Below are 23,260 nucleotides of genomic sequence, written 5' to 3'. Positions count from 1 at the left end.
ATAACAAAAGACTGATCTCTTCAACGACATTATGTTTTATGATGGCTGAGATCCAATAATTAATCTTACTAGACTTAATCTGATCCGAGCTCCAATACCAGTGGAGAGAGAACTTCTTTATATTTGAGAGATCATCATGAAGAAGCATGGTTCGATCAACAAAATCTATAAATTTAATGGTCTCTGAAGAAAGGAAGACTTGAGGATCAAAGGGGGAGACTCGAAAATCAAGTATAGGGATAGACGTCCAGATGTGACTCCATCGTTTAGATAATAAGCTAGTACGAGCGACACACTTGAAATTATAAAGAAAGGATAAGATGTGATATATAAGCGAGTCAGGTAACGAACTTATCCTATCTTCTTCTTCTGCCTTATTTGTGTTGGTATGTCCCTTCAGCATCTTCCCATTTATCAAATCCATTATATTAAAAACAGCATAGATTCCCCCAGAAAAAAACTGAAAATGAGAGAAAAAAATCACAATAAGAAAGAAAAAAAAATAATTTCTTCCCTCAATTGGTTAGTAATCATCTCAATCTTACCGCGATAAAATGATAATATTCAAATTTGCCAACTAGAAATCCTAGGTTTAGAAAATAACTATTGGTTAGATAAAATCATACAAGTAAGAACCATATTTCATCCTGATTTAGATTCTAAAATACTTTATTTGTGTTAACGATGTTGAATCTAATCAAGATGTTAAGTTATTTCTAAAATGATGATATTTCCCATTCATTTGAACTAATTTGGGATAAAATCAACCGAGGTTTATAGACAATAATACTTAAATCACATGAAGAACATCATCAATTATTAAGGTTTTTGTTGGAAAGAAAACATAAAAGACTGAAACTAAAGTATAAATTAATTGAATTAAAAGATAGATCAATGTACCTCTGAATCTTCTTCAAGATAGCATCAATTGCATTTTGTGAGAAATAATGGAGACAAGAAGGATTCCAGTGAAGAAGAAATTGGAAAGGAGAAGCGGCGGGAAGCTAGTGAACCAGGTCAGAACAAAATCGTTTTGATTTTTTGATAGATTTTTCTTTTCTTTCCTTTTCAATTTCTCTTTTGGCGTACTCCTAACGGAGGTGAGGGATTAGTACTCAATCGCTAGCCACGTAATCTTATCTTATATGGCTGCTAAGAGCATTTTCAATTCTAGGGATGAAGATAATTTTAGGTGGAGGTCCTATTAATACCTTTTTGTTGTGGGTCATTCCTATGGCTAATAAAAATGAAAGTTACACTTTCTACCTAAAACTTCATCTCCAATATCAAGATATTACTACCCTACAACTTAGAGACAAATTAATTTTTGGAATTAAGAATTGATTATGTGTCAACAGACCTTGGGTCATGGGGAAGGTAAAGATATGCCTTTCTCCTTTACCCTTTCTTATGAGATGGCATCCATGTCATGCTTTTACCTTTACCTTGACCTTGGCATTGGAGATAAATTCTTGGTTAGAAAAATGTTAAATCCTAGGTGTCATGTCTTTTTAAGACCTTCACCCCTAGCATTGGAGATGCTCTAATAGCGGGTGCTTTTTTTTTTGAAGATAAGATTTATATTACTAGGCCAAGCATTAATCTGCCAATTCAGGCTCTTTAAAGACTAACTCATGGTGAGTTGCTCGTCCGATGGCTGAATTTGTTGGATTAATCCTGACAGGACAAGATACATTGGTAGAGTCATTAAAGTTACAAACTTCATATGTTTTGACAGTGTCAAAAGCAATTGCAGGAAATAAAAAGCTAGGAGCTTGATAGCGAGTGCTTGGGGTGTTACTCTCTTCAAAGTTATTTTTTACTATGGGAAAGCATCAATGACAAGACTTTTTTCTTCTTTTTTGAGACGGATAGATTAATGTCGAAGCAAAACATATACAGAATTGACTAATCTTTTAATTCAAGCTCGCTTGAGATCGGCTTCATATGAGATGTCAGTTAAATTAGTTTCCTCTGACCTTGTAACAACATTGTTATTTACATACGGGTCTGTGCCTTCAGTTTGGTTATTGCCAACAGTTGAGAGGGATCATTAGCCTTTTTGAAGGCCTTTATCTATAAAAAAAAAAACATTGTTATTTAGACTAGATATATTTGCACTTTGATGATGTCAAAGGTTATACCAGGATATAGAAATACTGGTGATGTTTCATACCAACAAACTGAGTGAACAGTAGATCTTCCCTTTTTTTCCAATAAATCTGCTATCTCATTAGCCTTTATGTCAATGAACTGGAAATCCAAAAGAGAGACTAAATTGTTTGTCAAACTTCTAGCTTCATCCAATATTTCCTTGTTGTGCCACTGCACTGAATTCTCTTGACCTGTAGATATAGTATAGCAGGTAAGTTATCCCTTTCAATAACCAGGTTTATAATGATTTTTGATTTGGCCTATTTGACTACCTGTAACAGAGTTACAACTTTTGCTTCCTCTCTGCTGCGCATTTGAAGCTTTCCATTTCTGCTCCTCCAAATATTCTTGCCCAGTTGCGTAAAATAATTTCAAAACCCACGTTAGTAACTCTAGATATCCATGAAGCATCACAATTTATTTTGGATGTATGAAGGCTAGGTAGTTTCCATAATATGTCTCTGCAAGGTGTTCTAGATACATTTTGTTGTATTTGGTTGTTCAAGTTTGGGTTCCAATAAGCATAATGGTTTGAAATAGTCATTGCTAGTTGAGAAAGAGATCTTTCTTTGTGTTAGAGCACTGCTCGGTCGAACTCACAAGCGTTGCTATCTCAAGCTTGTTGTCAAGTTTAGTTGCCAAAACTATAACTCTTGATTTCTTGTCTACTTATAGATAAGTCTAGGATTAGGATAGAAAGTGTAGTTGAGCTTTAGGATTCCCGGCGTTCATCGATTAAAAACGGATAACTACTAAGGGGAGCTTGTGGAACTTCATCAACAAAAGGTATGTGGAGACTTGAACTCATATATCACTCAAAAGTCTATCTACTTTATCTCTTATTTGAGACAAAAGTCGTATAACTATATAGACTTCAATTATACACATTTGATATTTCGAGACGAGTTTATCTCGCTTATCTATCTCTCGAAATATGTGTTGGTAAGCTTTCGCTTTAACCAAGTTCATCTTATATTCTTGACGAAAGTTAAAAATATGATCATGTGAAAATCGCCTGGTAACATCTTACATGATTTGTGTAAGACAGTCATTTGATGTAGACTCGGAATGTTTCGTATTGATCATTCGATCACTTGAAAAATTGCTTTGAAGCTAATTGTTTGTGTGAGACAGTTATTGTCGTCTTCCAAGAATGTTTCAATGTTTGAAATGAGAGTTTAGAACAATTGGATATAAGCATAGTATGCGTACTTGCATATATGTAATCCAAGTCCGGGAACCATGGTATGCATATCCGTATGCGTAGTAGTTGGTTTAGTGAAAGTCCGGGAACCTTGTACGCATAGCGGTACATGTACTGGCGTAAAGTTCCGGTCCGGGAATTTGTGCTGAGTTTGGAAGGTATGCGTACCAGTTCGCGTACTGGCGAAACCCAAACTTAGTCCGACCACTAAGGTATGCGTACCCGTTTGCGTACCTAAGTGGATAATGTTCTAAAATCGGTTTGTTCATGAACTAATATATTTATATAATAAGGAATGCAATCTTTTGCAAACCATGGATATAATGTCTATGACTTGATTCGAGTGAATCAAAATCGATTTTGTTTCAGTTGTGTCTTGTATACTTCTATGAGAATATAAAAAATTGAACAACTCTAGACTTAGTTTCATTCGAGTCATTTGCACTAGTTATAATTAAGATAAATATGGTTGATATGAAAGTGTTCATATGGCTAACTTCGGTTAACTATTGTTGAGCCAACAAAAGTGCACATGTTTTAGGTACGGTTGTTCATATCTAAATGAAGTCACTTTTCATTTGTGTGTAATAAGCTAAGTTCGATCTAACAGTTGAAAGATATTATCTTGAGTCTAATCAGGTTTTCATCTTACGGTGAATATTGAATGTTTTTTTACCAAGGTAACATTGATTGCAAACCTTGATTTAAAGATTATATAAAGGAGAACTCTAGAAACTGGGAAACCTAATCCCTACACCTCCTGTGTGATACTAGTTGCGACTAGAGTCGATTCTTCTTTAACCTTAGGTTTTTCCAAAACCCTGTAGGTTAACGACTTGAAGACTTCATTGGGATTGTGAAGCCAGACCCAACTATTTTCCATATAGTTGCGTGTTCTGATTTTGTTGTTTTCTATCGTGATTGAGTACTATCTTCTCTAAGATTTGCTCGAGATTTAATATCCGATAGGCAAGATAAAAAGTAGTCACAAACATCTTCGTCTCATCGTTTGGGATTCCACAATATCTTGTTTCGCTACCATACGATTAAGATTATTATGAGGTGATTGATATCACTAGGTTGTTCTTCGGGAATATAAGGTTGGTGTGTCAATTGGTTCATGTTCACCTTGATTTATCAAAAGACGGAACAAAACTTATAGGTTTATCTGTAGGAGATAGATTTATCTATGCAATAGGCTTTTCTGTGTGAGACAAATTTGTGTATCACGTCTTCGACTTTGGGTCGTAACAAATCTTAGTTGTGGGTGAGATCAGCTAAGGAAATTAAGTGCGTTGAGTCATGTTGGGATTCAGAGAAGTAAGGAGCGCAATTGTACCTTGATCAGTGTAAGATTGGTTAGGGCTCAACTACCTTCCAGTCCGAAGTGGAGTAGGCTAGTGTCTGTAGCGGCTTAATACAATGTGGTATTCAAATCTGGACTAGGTCCCGGGTTTTTTCTGAATTTGCGGTTTCCTCGTTAACAAAATTTCTGGTGTATGTGTTATTTCTTTTCCGCATTATATTTGTTTGTATAATTGAAATATCACACGTTGTGCGTGGTTCAATCAATTAGATAATCCAACCTTTCGTTGTTGATTTAAATTGATTGACACTTGAACGTTGGTCTTTGGTACCGCTCAAGTTGTTTCACATAATAATCAGGCTTGCGGATTTCTATATGTTTGATTTGATGATTACATTGTGAAACAGAGATACAACTCTTGGATATATTTCCATTGATTAAGTCTGACTGTCTAGTTGATTCTCTTGGAATTATATTGGTGTTGTCCATACAGATTGCTAAACTAAATATTGGGTGTGGTTGTTAGACCCCGCTTTTTCACTTTGTCCTCAAAGACTCTGGGACACCTCTATTTCCATATGAACCAGCATTTGATTCAAGCCAAACCCATGGAAACTGAGTTCTCATTGTCTTCCCTCCATTCAATATAATATGCTAGGAAAGAATTGTCATTAACAGAGTTTAAAGATACTCCCTGAAGAGCCATAGGTGGCAGATTCCATACCTCTTTTGCATAGGCACAATAAAAAAACAGATGCCGAGTTGATTCAACATATGTCTGACAAAAAACACATTAATATGCACAATCAATGTTGACTCTAGCTTCTGTCTAGTAGGTCACGCATGTTGCAAGCACTTCCAGATGAAGAGCTTATTCGAGATGTATCCATGCTCCATATAGTCTTCCATAACTTTTTAGTTGTTCTAGAAACTGTAGAGGGAGGGTACCGAGGTTATGTGTACAGAGATTTCTCCGAATATTTTCTATTTTTAGTTAAACACCATCTGATTTTATCTTTTTTAGCACTCCTTCCTTTAGTGTTCATGATTTCAGAAACCAAAGTGAAAAGATGAGGGTACCCAAATACACCAAAATCTTTTATTTGGCAACCTATAAGTCCTCTACCGAATGTGATCGTTTATGGAAAAAGTTGAGGCAATACAACAGATTCGATTCACACTTCTTGCAATCGTCTATGGATACGAGATCGAGACAATACAATAACAAGATTCGGAAAACAAATTAAAAGACACAGCAAGATTTTGTTAACGAGGAAACCGCAAATGCAAAAAAAAAAAACGGGACCTAGTCCAGTTTTGAATACTCTCCGAATTAACCGTTATACAAAATCTAATACCAACTTCATATAGTTGTGTCATGTCCCGGTTATGGGGTGACCACTTGCTAAGGGAAGATAGTATGTTATTTAGTAAATATAGTAGTAGGAGTCATGTGGGTGGCACGTCCCAGTGCAATAGTCCATTTCTCTTTATAAACATTGAACTTCTGTAATTGAAGGTTGTCGAATAGAAAATTGTGTTGTTCTTCCCCTCATTAAAGGTTTTTATCATTTCAATCTTATAGTGTAGATCCTGTAGATTGTGCCTGATAAATCATTTGTAGTGTAGATCACTACAATTAGTATCAGAGCAGCCATGATCCATGGGGGATTCGTTGGTGTCACAGAAAGATGAGGGTGCAAGGTTTGAAATACTTAATCTTAAATTGGATTACTTAATTAAATTGGGAGATAGTTCACCAAATTAGAAGAAAAATCTCATCAATTTGTTGGACCTCATCAATCATGCAGACATGAAGCTAGAGTCAATTCTTCACACTAGAAAACGAAACCACGTACCAACATCGGAGGAAACTTCAGTCGAAGTTGCTGAGGGTGCATAAACGACAAAGATGGAGGATGCAATTGACGACGAAGAATTAGTAGAAGACTCAATTAACTCAGAGTTGGTCACTGATTTCAGTCAAAAATCGTCAACCCCATTGGAAAAAGAAGAAGAAGAGGATGATTCTCTTGAATTGGAGTTGATTCCTCCATATTTCTTTGTTGAAGCTGAAGATGTTGATTCACTCATGTTAAGAGTTTACAAGTTAAAACACTAAAAACAATTGAGTTCTCCAAGGATTTCATTACTCACCTCTATCTGAATTGTAATAATTGTCTTTATCTCGATTTTACTCGTTCCATATTTGATCGTGCGAAGTGGTTTGATGAGTCAGTTTTCGTTGATGAATACCATGGGAGAATTGTTTATAAGTTGATTTTAAAACATGGGTATAGATCAATTTGCTGATTAGGAATTCAATTGCAAAGGTTTTGGTTGAGGATAGTGATACTGGTGATGGTCGTAAGGAGAAATTGTGTTTCTGGATTGTAATGATATATTTCTGAAATTTATTATTGAAGATAGTCTAATTCAATTTTTTTCCTACTTAATCAAGTTTATCATGGTATGTTAATTCATACACTTAACACTAATTACTTCTATGTGTGCTCCCTCACCTGGTACTAGTCATGTTGAACTGATATTTGATCGTGGTAAAGACTTTGCAGTTAGTAGAAGGTACAGAGGTAATTCTAATTTCTGCATAAATACAATTGTTTCTTCAACTGTCCTTAGTTGTTTGATTTACTGGGTAAATGCAATGCAAATGTTGTTTATAAGCTGACTCTAGAATGTGGGTATGGGTTAGAACTGTTGATTGCGAATTCAAATGATCTTCTCTGTGTTGGAAAATCCTTAGCAGTCTTGGTTACTATGCACTATTCTAAGTATCCAAATCTTGTTGGTACCAAATATGTTTTAATTGAACTAAAATTATTTTAGATAAAATCTTCAGCATTTTGAGTGCCAGAAAAGACTTATTCTTTCTCCCCAAATGAATACTAAAAATGAAAAACATAAAAATTGTTACTAAGTCTTTGGATCATAAGCGCCAATACTCTGATACCGAAATTTTTATCGGGCATCAATTCTGATACATATATCTAAGTACTTATCAAACAATTAATGGATAGAGAAATAAGAGATGCAATGTCACAATAAAAATAGGGTTATTTTGTTTTTGGTACTCAGGTTTTGTCCAACTTTTGAGTTTGATCTAACATTTGTCCAGCTTTGCGTTTGGTACTTGGAGAAAACGTTGACCCTCGTTGACTGTGTTATATCTTGACTTCTGTTACTTAATTACTAATAATTTAAAATAAAAAATAATTATTAACTGAATTTACTATGGTATCCCTACCTATATTAATATTGAGAAAAACGTTTTAGATCTCTTCCATTAATCTTCTTATTTACTACAAAAACTAGATTTAGATTAGAGCTATCGTTCATTAACAAGCAAACATGGGCAAAGGAAGATTTTGTAGAAGCAGTAGAAAACATGGGCACAAAGGAAGATTTCCTTGGGTGGATTAATATCAAAGTTAACACGTCAGTGGTTTCAAGAATAATATGAAGTTTCCGATTATAGTGAACAGAAATCATTAATGGGAGAAGTGAGAAGTAATTAATTTGGTTCGTCACAGGGGATCTCATCTGAAGAGTAAAATAGTTCTCAAAATCACCTCTTTATATATGTGATAATCAAGATTTCTGATCCTCTCCCAATCGCTTTCAATACACTAAAGTCAGGTCTTTGAATCAAGCCATTTTGGGGCTTTCTAGCAGACTGCTAGCGGTGGATTAAAATTAGGCTTTACATCAGTGAAAGATGAGTCTGGGGTTTTTGTTAATTGATTGTGATTTTACATCAAGGAAGTGGAGATGCTCTTATGGTTTTAGGGTTTTTCGATGCATGAATGATCAACTAATTGAGGATGTATTTTGAGTTTTTGTGAATGCTTTGGACAGTGGGTTTGTCTCTAATTTGAAATTGCAGGGATTGGAGAGATCATACAAGCAGAATGGGTTAAGTCTATGTTATATCAGTTTCATGCACACACAGTGTTTGATAAAAGGACTGAACAACCATTTTTTCCCCAGATTACTTTAGTGCTGCATCAAATTGTTAGCCATGGATCCAATGAGTTTGTCGCTGGATAATCAGGTAACGTGGGTCGAGTTTTTGTGGGTTTTGAGCAAGTTTTGAATCATAAAGAACAGGGAACAGGTTGAATGGGATATAATCACTTTACAGGAAGCTTTGATTCTTTTCGAGGAGTGAATTAAGCAATTTAGGTTTTGGTCGGAACCTGGTGGTGGTGGAGTAAATCTGTCAGAAGATGGAAAAGAGAAGAAATTGTAAGTGTGTACAAAACGTGTGTGTGCGGTTATGAGGATAATTCTGTCCAAGTGAAGGGTACAATAGTAAACGTATAAATATTTGGAATATAAATTTAATAAGAATTATACTTAACTTAGTCAAACTCAGTCAATGGAAGTCAACGTTTTTCCAAGTACCAAACGCAAAGCTGGAGAAATGTTAGACCAAACTCAAAAGTTGGACAAAACCTAAGTACCAAAAACAAAATAACCTATAAAAATAAGCAAACAAATAAACAAACAAGCACTTTAGCATATTGGGGAGAGTGATTTCTTTAGTTAAGATATTTAATGCCCAATATTAAATTTATTGTTGTAGTAAATGACACATGTCTTCAATATTCAACAATACCTCGTTTGTGCGCAAAACGCCACTACATCAGGAAAGATAGTTTTTGCGTTTGAATATTCCTTAGTGAAAACCTACCGGGTTAACTAGTTTCTTATCGCACGCGATGTCTTGTACCGCTCAACTTTATACTGTAAACTGATGCATTAAATATAACATAACTTATTTCTTGAAAATTTGGTTCTCGGTTTTGTTCATTTCGGCCCTCAATGATGCTGGTATTTCGTAAGTGCTTTAGAGTAACTTTTCCTTCAATTTATCATAAAAGCGGCACTGTTTCTTAATTATATAGGTGATCTCCTATTTAAAAGTATCCTTTCATATTTTCCTTGTCAAACTAAGCCGTAGGAATTAATAAGAAAAATTCTCAACCTCTACCTTAATAGGAAATACTATTTCATTATAGAAATGGGAAAGAAAGTAATTTTTCATAGTGTTTTTGGAAAGTATAATTTATAACTTGCTTATCTCTTTTGATCCTCGACAACCTCCAATCGTTAGGTTGCGTTTATGCCGTAAACATACTCATTATTATAGGCAATAATCTTGTTCCCCTGAGTTGTGCAAGTACTAACCTTTGAATGGTCATTTTAATATATATTCTCTAGGTTATTTTTGGAACTTATATAACTTACCAGTATTGTTCCATAAGATAATAATTTCTTTATGGGTGTTATATCTTTAGTCGGTATGTCAATACTTCTATTTTAAGTTTTCGGTATAGTAAATTATACTCAATAATTTCTCTTCAGATATCTTAGAAATTCGATCTTCACTTGCCTTGTACATCTTCCGGAAGCTCAACATGAGTAATAACATATGGGCGCAACTTTTTGCTACTATAGGAAACCCGCACATTTGTAGAATATTACAGGGTAAGGAAAAAACGAATTGCTTCATTAGTTATAGTAGGACAGCTATTAGGATAAATTCCAAATTCAAGTCATGTATACAAATTGTAACTCACAGTTGTCTATGTAACCCAAGCTGTTGAGTTTTTATTATTGATTGGGATAGTTAGTCCCCAATCAAATAATTAATTATCCAGCTTGATTACTCAAATAATGCTCACTTTAAGTCATTGTAGTTATAACACTAAACTTATATAGCTGAAATGCTTTTCTGCATCAACTGGAATCACCGATATTTTCTCTTGAAATAGTTGGGAATTATCGTTAGATATCAAAGTCAGAAAATATGAGACTAATCTGGTCAATCTTGTCATTTTGACTAAAAATACGGATATTTCATTGTGTATCACATAATCGTAATCATGTTCCGAAAAATGTATTGTGAATGGAATTTATCAATTTCGAGCTAATATTGTGGACTACATCATTTTCATGAGCTTCATTTAAAATTTGTACTTTTGATGCTCGTGATGCAAGATTTCATAATGTTATCATATGGGATATCTTATTTTCTATAACATGATCACCTTCGTATGCCAAACATTACATCATGTTATCAAATTGTGCATTTACATTTATTTTCATCAGTTTCATTCAAAACTGACACTCATTGAGTTATTGAAGTAAACTTCACTCTTATTGATTATTTGTGTATCCCTTATTATTTGACTTATAGTTTTTTTTTTAAAAGGCACTCCTGGTGTCAATTTTTTTTTTATTTTTTTTTACTTCATGTTCTTCGCACAATAGGGAATATTATTGTGGGAGATGAACTTCAAACCAGGGTATGTATTGATAAGTAAATGTAAGACTAAAAGTTGATTCTATAAAATTTTCGCTTCCGATCTTTCAGAGTGTGGAGAAATGTGGTATTTGTTGGTGTATATATGCTTGTTTATTCTTATATTATCAACATTTATGTTTTTCTTTCTCATATATCTAGTTTATCATCGAATTCGAAACGCTTTGGAACCTCAAATGGTTATTGGCTTGAAATCAAAAAGACAATATCAGGAAAAAAAAACTTTATTTTCAAACATTTGTGTTGGAGACCTTACCTTGGTTTCCGTAGTATTTATGAGGTGATATGTTTGAAAACGTTCAGAGCTGTTGGTTTATTTAAAGAATACTTTCCATCAAATATTGATTTCAATCTATTGCATGTTGTTATAGATGTTGATATCATGATTAAAGTAATCATGCTTCTATTAGTGCTGCTGGATTTGAGCTCAAAAGGAAGTTGCTTGGGAAATTTCAACTGCAACATATGGAAGAACCCCTAAATAGATCACGTACCTTGCGGACCTAAGCTCTATCGAGACATTGTGAAAATTTCTCACCTACTTTGGCATTACGAGTGTAAGCCTTGAGGTTAAGATTAGAAATTTCACCTGCTTTGCGAATTTCTAGCTTTAAAAAAAATTAGAGAAAAGAATTAGCATTTAAAACTTGCATTATTTATGTATGCATGATTTAAAATTAAAACTCTATTTTATTAGAATGCATCCCAAAATGTGCGAACTCACACAAAAAAGAAAAATCATATGCAAAAATAGTATATACATGAAAAATAGATATTCATTAACATGAAAAATCTCAATTGAAGCAATGTTATGAGCCACCATAAACAAAATCATATCTTGAGAAATCATGTGTGTTTAAGCCATCGGGCACGTTTCGCAATTAAGTTATTGTTAATGGACATAATAAATATATAATAATAATATGGAGATATGGAGATATTATCGAGTTTTTTCATGATTTTTACACTTATATCAATAAATATATACTACTAGTATATTTTTGTACGCAAAAAACAAACTTTAAATGAATCATTAAAAAAAAGACGCAAAAAAAAAATCATACAAATATATACCCTAATTTTCGTGCATATGAACTAAATTTAGTAATTTTTTCACAAATCTGATAGTGGAAAAATCCGTGAACATGTAAACAAATTCGGGTTCTTTTTGTAAATCCTAAATTGGAAATCGATTTAACTGTCTGAATATTTTGTTTAATATTAATTAAAAGAAGTTTAATGTGTAAAGAAGAATTTTAAGTTTGTAACATAGGTAAACAACTGTTTCCTCCAGAGAATATCTAGCAACGATGAAGAACTTAGGTAAAGATCATGAGTTGGTGGTGAACTTGAAGTTTAAGCCTTAAGAACAACTGGAAAACACTGAAAGGTTATTGGATCTCAATAACGCTTAAAATAGTTGAAAAGGCACACAAAATTATTATTTATTAGAAGGATGTGGAACAAGATGGAACCTTCATTTAGGTACAATTACCATCACTTAAGCATTTTTAATAAACAACATCTTTGTTATTCCGGTATAGAATTAACAATAGCTAAATGCTTAAAGTTTAATGATATTACATTTTGACAATGGGATGATAGTTATTCAAACTTTGATTACGCAGGTTGCAATTAAGTAATACTGATTATATAATAGTTATAACAAAAACAACTTCTAATTTGTAATCATGTAATATAACCTCATCTATTAAAACATTATTAGGTTGTTTTTTTCTCACTACTACTACCTTTTCTCTATCTATGAAAAAATGAAAAAAGAAAAGAGTAAACAAGAATAAGAATAAACAAAAGGCAAAAATCAAAAAGTAAGAGGATGACCGACAAGAACAAACAAGTTAAGCAAAAGTATACAATCCCGGTCTCTCTTTTATGTTAGAGTTTGGTTGATTTTTTTTTAATCAATTTCTGCTTGTGCAGTGTATAGTAGAGTTCATTTTATAATCATCGGTAGATTTGTCTTTTATTTTATTTGTTTTTAATTTTTGTTTTATAGTGTAAAGTAAGTCGTCGTCATAACAAGAATAAAAACAAGAATTTAATACTTGAATTAGGGCCAATAGTAACAAGAATAACGAGAAATGTTATTTCTATCTTCCAAAAGATAATGGCAAGTCATAAACTTTATGTTAGGAAAAAGATAATGGCAAGTCATAAAGATTTGTCTTTCATTCTTTTTGTTTTTAATTTTTGTTTTATAGTGTAAAGTAAGTCATCATCATAACAAAAATAAAAACAAGAATTTAATACTTGAATAATGGCCAATAGTAACAAGAATCACGAGAAATGTTATTTCTATCTTCCAAAAGATAATGACAAGTCATAAACTTTATGTTAGGAAAAATCAATATTTTTTTAAAGCTTACTACTCAAATAATCACTTTATGTTTGGTTAGTTGTTCACTAGACACTACTCGAATAACTGATTCACTGTAGAAATAAAAGTGGTGAAGATCCCTTCTTTAATAGTTCAGTCCTTCTTAGGTTAGCAGGATGATACCGAAATCACATTGCAAACTTTTGATAAGTCTTTGTGGAATTAAATGCACTACCTCCATCTTTTAATGATACGTAAATTTGCAGAACTTCCCCTTATCCATACTGATGTTTGATTTCATGTGTGAGTTTTTCTCGAAATGAAAAGTGGGTAAACATCCGAAAAATTATTTTACCGGTTGTAACTTCATCCATAATGTTTAGCGTTGTTGAACTCTGATACCTGAACTGAATTATATTGTTGGTGAGCCACACCTTAATCGTGTACACGAACTAATTTTAGCATTTCCTCAACTAGTATATTTTGAGATGCTACTGGATACTTTTTGTATCATTAGTATAAGAACTGATTCTGTCAGTTCGTGAACTGGTTGTATAAGAGTTGTCTGTAGACTTTTTGCATTTGAGTAAACAAACTTTTTCTGACAGTTCATGAACTTATCAATTCTAAAATATCCCGAGTTACGAGATAACTAGATACTCATGAACTGTTTTAAATTGTTCACGAACTGATTTTAATCTTGTGATATTATACTCTAAATTATGCATGTCGGTTCCGGAACAACTTAGCACTTTTTTTTGGAAAACCACTTGGTGCATGACGTGCTTTTCGAATAAAATACGGTTACATATCTCTTTTGTGATTCAAGGAAAACTTCTTACATGCTTACATGATCAATCTATATGGATAAGTTAAGCTTGCTTGGTAAAAAAGTAATTCGTAAAAATAGAAACAGGTTCATGAACCTGGCTTTGTTTGTAAGCTACCAAGCTTTGTTCATCAATGTAAATAGTGGACTCCTTGCACATTAGAATCTCGATCCTGGTACTCTTTTGTCCTAGTTGCAACTAAAGTCGCCTCTAAAAATCTAGGTTTCCTATAGAAAAACATTATTAGGTGTCGACTTTTAAAATCTCGCTAATGGATTTGTGAAGCCCGGTTAGACTATATTTTACATGATAATTGTTGTAGCTTTCGAACTATAGACCAGGAAAAAGATAGATAGAGATCACAAAGTACTCTTCGTCTCAGACTTTATGATTCCACAAGATAGATATTTAAACTCTTCTATGATTCGTTTGGATTGTTCTTGTGAGGTGATAGTGATCTAGACTTCTTTTTCATAAGAGTGTAAGTATTCCGGATCCATGAGGTTTGCTAGAATTCTTCTATAGAAAACAAATTTCTAGACCTTGATTGAAATATATCTAAAGGGAATCAAATAAGCGTCTTGTTAGAGGCAAGGTAGCAATAGTCTTCGCGAATAATTGAGGAGCATCTTCTAAAGAAAACTAGTGTTCTACTAGAATATTTAAAAAATAAATAAAGAGAGTTTGAATTCTGCTAGGAGTTTTACAAGTGCTTGAATCTATTGAAGCAGGACAATTTTGTGGGTATACTTTGTCTCTATTAAATCTAGTCTGATAGTAGGCAAGAGTTTAATAACTTAAATCAGTGTATGTTCAATCTGGACTAGGTCTCGGGATTTTTTTGCACATTGAAGTTTCCTCGTTAACAAAATTTCTAGTATTCGTGTTAATTTTTTCCCATTAAATTGTTTTACCTTTATAATTGAAATATCATAGGTAGTACGTTGTAAAACCTAAATAGTATTAGCTCAACTGTAAAGAATCTACTAGACTCGTTCTTGCTGAATTCATATCTTGAAATATAGATTACAAGACTTTTTCTTGATGGAATTTGGTTCTAGGACAATTCTGGTACATACTAGGCTTAGCTTGTTAAACAATCTTGTATACAGTTCTGTAACCGCGTGTATAGATTGTACAAGGATTTTCTATATAGGTTCATGAACGAAAAAGGTTGGTGGTGTACTAGGTACCCTCTCATTTTCATACTCTTTCTCCTCCACCGGATGGTTTTTAGTCTGTTTTTGTTTTCCGCTTCTTTCTTCATGAGGTTTTTTTTGTCCATATTTTTTAAGTAAATAATTTTGCATAAATGAAAATAGAATGGTTTAGATTTTAACACTTTTTTTTAATATGATTTTATCCTTTTTTTTTTTTTTTGAAACTATACGATTTTATCCATGTTTGGCTAAAACTAAAAATAAAGATTTTTAATTAACCAGAATTTAAGCTATGAACTAAATGAGTCCTTACATAGCAAGCAAGCGAGCAACAAGCTGCGCCGCAAGTCCTTTTTGAATTGCAAAGCATATCATTTTGAAAAGAATCGGGAGTCATGACATTACTGTGCATGACTTTCTGGACTCTTTTGAAGACTCCAACCGCCTAAATGTGCAAGGTGAGGATCGATCACGTGACACCAAATTTGCATACCTCTCCCTTGACCAATCCTTCTAGTTCTAGTCCTTGTTAAAGATTAAAATTTTAAAACCGAAAAGAGCTAATTTTAGTAGAAAGGATGGTTGTACGACTATACATACGTTAGACACCCCGTGGTACACTAGCTTGCTTGGATTTAAATTTTGTAGCCTTCAAAATGTCCTACCATATCCCAATGTACTGGGAATGAATGGCATGCTTCAAGACAAGAATGAGAATGAATCGAAAAAAGCTAAAAATGGACCAATTTGGTGTACCAAATTGGTGGACCAAAATTCTCCCCCGTTAGATTAAGGTCACATTAGCAAATTAAAAACTTCACCCGTACCAATTTTGTGGAGGAACAGGTCCACCAATGGGTACACCCGTAGACAAGTCGGAATGAATTTTTAAACTCCATTGTACCGTGTTTTAACTTATCATTGGGTGGTACATCACATTAAAAAAAAATACAAATGCTTATTAAATATGAGGAAGGATCCCCTCACACAGTTATTGCCACACTATTTTACACGTTTGGAGATACTTTTCTTAATCAAAATTAAACGGTAATGTATTCGAAGCTAATATTTTCGGGATATGTTCGTCTTATAAAGATCTACATATCCACAGAAAATGAGTTTATTCCGAAACGTCGTAACTCCATCATCGACTATTTTGAAAATTGACCGTCGAAAATCTATTAATTTTCAACCGTTAAATTAAGATTGGTAGATGGCGAAGTTTGGTATTTCAGAATAAGCTCATTTTTTTTGTCGGTATGTAGAGCTTTGTAAGACGAGCATATCCCCAAAATATTAGCTTCAAATACGTTACCGTTTGATTTTGATTAAGAAAATGTCTATGATCTAGGGATAAATATATAGCTAAAGAAAAACATGACGCATTTTGAACAATACATGTCTTTTTTTGGAACTATAAATGGTCGTAACTCCATCATCTAACTATAACAATGAGTAACCTCTTTATTTTAAAATGGTCGTTTTCTTGGAAAAGCGTATTCGTAAAAACATTTGGAACAGAAATTGATATTTGGCTGCGTTAAAAGGAAAATTCTTACTTTTTGACAGTCTGGGTTATGGAAACTGAATTTCTTTTGGTTCTCCTCGAAGACGACCTTCTTTTTTAAAACCCATTTTAAAAGATCTAGAAAAAAAAACAAGAAAAAGAAAACACAAAATTTTCTAGATCTAAGAGTTTTAAGAGGAAAAACAAAAAGATTTCTAAAGACTCGAAAGAAAAAGAAAGCTGGACTCACGAAAAGGATTTTCTTAAAAAAAAAAGAATAAAAGAGTACTCAACGTGTGAGATAGCATGAAAAGGGAACGGCTGTCCCAGACAGGTGCTTTATGCCACCAAGTAACAACTTTTATTCCCAAAACAATCTTAATGGTCGGGAAAATGTTGACAGGTGTTGTTTGGCTGCGCATTATAGAGAAAACTTTTTTGATTTTGTCTGAATCAATTGCATCTCTACGAAATAGTGGAACCAACTTACTATTACTTCAAGCAAATCATCATCAGTGGCAGTGTTCAATCATGCAAACACCAGACTCCATTGAACATTAGGTGCGGAAAATACTAACTTAGCACCTGACACCAATTTATTTAATAGTCCTGTCAAGCAAACTTGGTTCAAGGTAACTGAATTCCGTACAAGGCAACCCACTCTACACTCTGAGGTACCGCAATCCACAAGCAGCTCCAACTGCAATCTTTTGCCCTGAAGACCATTCTAATGGATTTCAGTTACGCCCTACAGATTCAATTTCTAGCATTAGGCACTTACCAAAAAAAGAACTAAATAGTGAAATCAGAAACCAAAATAGTCACGAGTCATGAATGATCTTGATAAAATAAAGTCTCCTAGTTTATAAGTTGCTAAATCATTGAGTTCCTACTACTTGTAAATATGTAGACTGCGACCAGTGTATCACAAGCCTCCTAGTTAAGCCCCGATATTGTTCGTTATAATATGGGTAAAAACATCCTCAAGAGTAGTCAATGTTTTTGTTCTCTGTAGCACAGTGTATCACAAGTTTCAGAACCAAGGCCGAATCTGAAGTATAACAAAGAAGTTATGTTTAATTGAATTTCAGAGACACTTTACATTATTCGCTGTGACAATTCCATGTGAGCATTTATATTTCTACTCTGAGAACATTGAATCTTAACATATAACCATAAATGTCTAATGAAATCTTATGAATTTGTTGGTATAGTAGAGGAGTACTGTAAAGATGAGAATCCAATGGCAATGATCCATTGCAAATATATTCATATAACCTCAACTTCTGACCAAAATTCTTGATCCCCTTGGAAACTAGCTAATTTTTGTTGCTTGACAGCGACCGACTAGCCATCTGGTAGGACTTCCCTGTGACAGACCCAAACCCACCTTCCGGTAAGAAATTTGCTTGGGAAAATCCACCTGTTGCAAGTTCCAACTAAGCATAGCTAAACTACCTTGGTGGTTTTCCAAATTCGGGTCCCTTGTGTTGACATATTGAACAAAGATGTGGTAGACCTAGAGGTGCACTCCTTGCAAAAGAGAAACTGCTTCTCTTAAGTTTCCATTGTAGTGGATATCTGACATGCTGATTGCTTCTATTCCTGCTTCAATATCAAGCTTAGATAATTTCTCCAACAATGCTTCGGATGTGGAAGTTTGAGTTTCAACGCATAGTCTGAATTTTCTTCCAGTTGATTCGATGTTTAACAACCTGAACTATGCATTTCTGTTATCCATCGTTGGAATCCAAAGCTGGTCAATGGAAGGCTTAAACACTATCACTTTCCGAGCTACTCATCACCATGTCTGTGTTCTTGCGATACTGGTGACTCTTTTTTCTTCAGATCACCATTAACTTCCGAAATGAAAAATGGAGAAGTTCCTGGATCTGAACTTGATACTGAAGATGTTCCAACTACAGATGCAGTCCTTTTGTATTGAAGCAACATCTCTTTGCGCGCCAACATCCATATTTCCTGCAAACAAATCATGATTTCTACTCAACTTCCCAGGAGACAAGTAAATACCAATTATAAGCATAAAAATAAATTACGAGTGTTAAAAGCCTAAAATAATTACTTGTAATAGCCACTTCTTGGGGACTGCAGCACCTTCCTCTACCTCCTTTGAATCCTGGAATGCTTCTTCCTGTACAAGAAATTTGAAGATACCATAAGAATGAGCATTTCTTTGTTTTATTTTCTTCTTAGTATTGTAAACTTGTTTTACTGAAATCCTAACCCATTCCCGTTTGATCAGTTCAGTTAGTTCCACTGGGTTAGGCTTCTTAGAATCAAAGACCACTCTGCACCTATATATTCCCAAATTTGCCAAAGCACGGAGGGAACAAAATCCTTCTTATCACGATCTGTATAATTTAGCCATTTCGTGACTCAGTCTGCTGTGCTAATTTGACCATATTTGGCCTAGAAATGAGCAAGGTCAGTGCCCCCTCAAAATTGTTTGCGAGGAAGCACAACACAAAAAACAGGTAAAGAAAAAAATTATTATTTTCACTGCAATTTGCTGGAAACAAATGGATGACTGAGATACCTTGATTTTGCTCCGGATGAATGGTACCTCATCCATCTTCTACACAGCTCGATCTGACAAAGGAAAAACCAAATGGGAAAGGAGTTCAGAACAAATGGGATACATCAAAACAAATGGGATACAAATGGAAAAGAAAATAAGTAAACCAACAAAGGAAAGACCATAATAGCGGAATGATAAACGTCATAGACATAATCAGTATAAATGCGGTAAAAAATGCTCGTCCCAAACCACTCATATACTTGTTATACAGGAGCAGCAAATTTTAAATAGTGGCATATATGGTCACAGCATGAACTTCAAAAGAGAAATTTTGCTATAAAAGTTGAGAAACAATGTTCTTCGCAGGAAACCCAATTCACACCACAAAAAGTCAGAATACCTTCTAAAGGGAATTGCGTCTTGCAAAGTTGAGATGTCAGCAATGGCAAACCCACCAACACCACTGGCTCTACTGCCAACATCATTGGGTTTCCAAACAGCAAGAGTAGCTGTAGCATTTTTCTGATCATACCATGTTGGCTTTCTGCATCAGAGTAAAGAGTTGCTGAAACTTCAGTAGAACAAACCTTGAAACCAACAGGAGCTAAAAGCTTGAAGATCTTTGATAGGTCCGTCCTCCATACCAATTACACATTGAACACCATCAGTCATAGACACCACTTAATCCTGAAGGTACACCCAGAAACCTATCTTGTCGATGAGAACTTAGATCAACTATCTCATTAACCTGCCAGGAAAAAAAAAATCAAATGATACGACATACTGATTAAACAAATAACTACTGCATTACTTGTAAGAGCAAGCACTTTGTAATACCTGTAGCACAAATGTACCGGGAAGAATAGCATCAGGCAAGCATCAACATTTTCAGGAAGCACAGCACCACGGCAAGACATTTTCATATAAATAACAAAAGCCGCTGGATGATGAGTTTCTGTTTCTCAGCATCATTGGAGTTGCCAAAACCAGGATCTGAGTTTTTCAACCCAAAAACACATGGTTTCAACCATTCTATTTTCAATTTCAATGATTTCCCCAGGAAAACAACTATCAATTGAAGGAAAGAATCTCTCCAACTGAATATTGAGAAGAGGAATAAATCCAGAAACTGTAGCAGCAGTATTGATTGGATTAACACTACAATTTTTGAAGAAATTAGGTTATCTTTTGCGCCAGAGCAAGATTGATCTTGAATAGATGGGAGTAGATCACTCTTTTTTTTTCACGGCAGCAGGATTGATTGGATTATCGATATCTTCTTCTTTAGAGGAAGAGTGTGTTTGGAACAATTGCAGAATCATGACTGCACGCTGAGTCGCGGACTAGGTCGTTTTCTTTAAGACGTTTCGCGGCTCTGTCCAAGATTGTGCAAGCAGTTCTTCACTGGCGCGTCGTACCCAGGATAAAACAGCCGAGATCAATCTCTTACACAATCACTCTTGCACGGTGAGAGGATGTGAAACTTCTACACCTCATTCTTACTCAGAACTCTTTAGAAAAAACCAAGGATGATCACACACTTGTTTTTTCTTTCTTACAAACCATTCATTTTTCTTTGAAAACCCAAGAAACATAAAAGAAAACTCTCTCACTAAAAAAATGTTTCAACAACTCTTCCGAAACATAAATGAAAAAACTCTCTCATAAGAAAATGTTATACAACTCCTCTAACCCTTTTCATAAAAAAATTCTGATTTTATTTTAATAGCCAAGGAAATAAATATGAGTAAATGAAGGACATAATAGCTTCATTAACCCACTCAATTTGAAAACGATTTTTGACATTAAAACAAAATAAATTCATTCTTTAAGGAAAGGAATAATGGTCACATTAAAACCATTTAATTGTGAGAATAACATTTGGAAATTAATTAATGTTTTTAAAACATATATCTCAACAATCTCCCACTTATATTTTTCAAAACATTTAGCAAGAACTTATAGAATTGTGCATAAGCAAAGGTGTCTCGCGACTTGAACCTTTACGTAGTGTTAATAGGCTCTCTTAAATCTGACCATAGAGTGAACATAAGTCTTGAACTCTAGGAGATAAAAGATTACTTAACACACGACTATACTAGTGTAAAGTCTAAAGCCAACACATTATGGCCATGTACTTGTATCCCAGTTTAATGAATGATCTAGAGAACTGCCCATATTCTCATAGAAAGCGGTCACACTTTCACATTCATATAGGTGAGTTTATCAAGAGTACTCCTGAAAGTACCCCACTCTAAATAGAGATATAAACATCATTAAGAGTTTAAAATTTTAAAATTAAAATTAAACTCGACATTTTACTCGCTTCAGGATGTCATGTCGTGGGATGAATTCTTCAAAAGCATGATTCTCGCATCTCCATATCATTGATGGCTTCGTCTAGTCCCTTTGAACCTATTTTTAGGTTGGGTATCCATCATAGATGACTCAATCTCAATGGGCATCAACCTCATCCCTAAGATGTATTCACATCTTCTTATCAATCCTTTCGTCAAAGGACTAATGAAATCTCTTTCCAGGCACTATATAATTCATTCTCATAACATCAACTCTTGTAATTGTCATAACGTTCTCAATTCTTGCAATAGCCGCGGTACTATCACATTGGATTTATATGTCTGTTCCTCTATCCACTATAGAGGATCGAATCACTCCATCCCTTAAAGGATTCAACTGAAAGAATGTCCAATCAGCTTCGCAACATCCTTAAAGGATTGCGGTAACCATTTAGATAGTGTATTTCTAGGTGTAAGGGGTGTGTTTGAAACACCTCATAACCTTTTCAAAATTTTACCAATTTTCCATACTAGGATTGGTAAATCTGAATATAAAACCCCCACTATGGAGGTAATATAATAAACCCCCACTACAAAAATTACTTATATATAGTCAATCACGTATCAAAGAAACATACTAAGCTACCATACTCATGTCTAGTGCAATCACACAATCTCAAAAGCACTAGCATTAAACCAAATGAGTGAAAACTAGTTTACAGTCAGACTATATATATTTCTATCTCTTTTAAAATTCTATTTTCATTGAAATGAAATACATCCAACGAAAAAAAAAATTTAACAACATACACCATCTTCATTCAAGTCTTTCATGCCAAATAGTAAACTAAGCATGTTCTCAATTTCATTTTCATCCTATAAGTTAGAATAAAAATTCAACAAATCATATCTGCATATAAAACAAAGAGTATTGTGCATTTCACTTTCATCAATCCTGAAATCATCCAAATGAATCAAGTAAACAATTTATTTCTTTTAAATTGTTTTAAAGTTGTTTTCAGAATATAAATGATAAATTATATAACTTATACGCTTTCTTTTATGGTAGAAGCTACATAGTTTTCCATGCTTGGTTTACATATATTCTCATCTTTGACTTACACAAAAGTAGATATTTCTACTTATGAATATAACAAATCATATATCGTAGAAACAACATCAACAAAACAAACATGTAAGTTAATTAGCGACATGAATGCAAGAGTCAACAATTTTCTGTTTGCTTGTCTAAAAATAATAGGCTCATAAAAACTTTTTGCCAAAGATTTAATAGTTTGAAGAACAAAATTACTCTCTATAAGAAGTTATTTTCCATTAACAAAATATTCATGACTAAAATTTAGTCTCACTATATATGCTTTTCTAGGTTCATTCTTAGTGAATTACTTGTCACTTTCATTTTTCTAGTTCCTCTAATTTAAATCAAAGTTGGTGAAACATAGGGTATGGAACCCCCACTATTTTTTCACTCAAACAAGAATTTCAAAACAATATCCAAAGATCCCAATAAATTGTGAAAAACTAATAAACCAATGATCAAAACCCAAAACGTTTT

General features: G+C 33.8%; 1 long non-coding RNA gene across 1 annotated transcript; it reads right to left on the bottom strand.

The window, feature by feature from the left end:
• Window positions 1-17,908: 17,908 nt before the first annotated feature.
• On the bottom strand, window positions 17,909-20,702 carry LOC113331229. The gene is made up of 5 exons (XR_003350817.1): window positions 20,225-20,702; window positions 19,788-20,135; window positions 19,406-19,458; window positions 18,932-19,000; window positions 17,909-18,828 (listed from the first exon to the last, which is right to left on the bottom strand). It is a non-coding gene; the product is annotated as an uncharacterized LOC113331229 (long non-coding RNA).
• Window positions 20,703-23,260: the final 2,558 nt, after the last annotated feature.

Source organism: Papaver somniferum, unplaced genomic scaffold (assembly GCF_003573695.1).
Source record: "Papaver somniferum cultivar HN1 unplaced genomic scaffold, ASM357369v1 unplaced-scaffold_125, whole genome shotgun sequence".
NCBI classification, from domain to species: domain Eukaryota; kingdom Viridiplantae; phylum Streptophyta; class Magnoliopsida; order Ranunculales; family Papaveraceae; genus Papaver; species Papaver somniferum.
The sequence above is the reverse complement of the archived record's forward strand: the minus strand, read 5'-3'. Positions and strand labels throughout refer to the sequence as shown.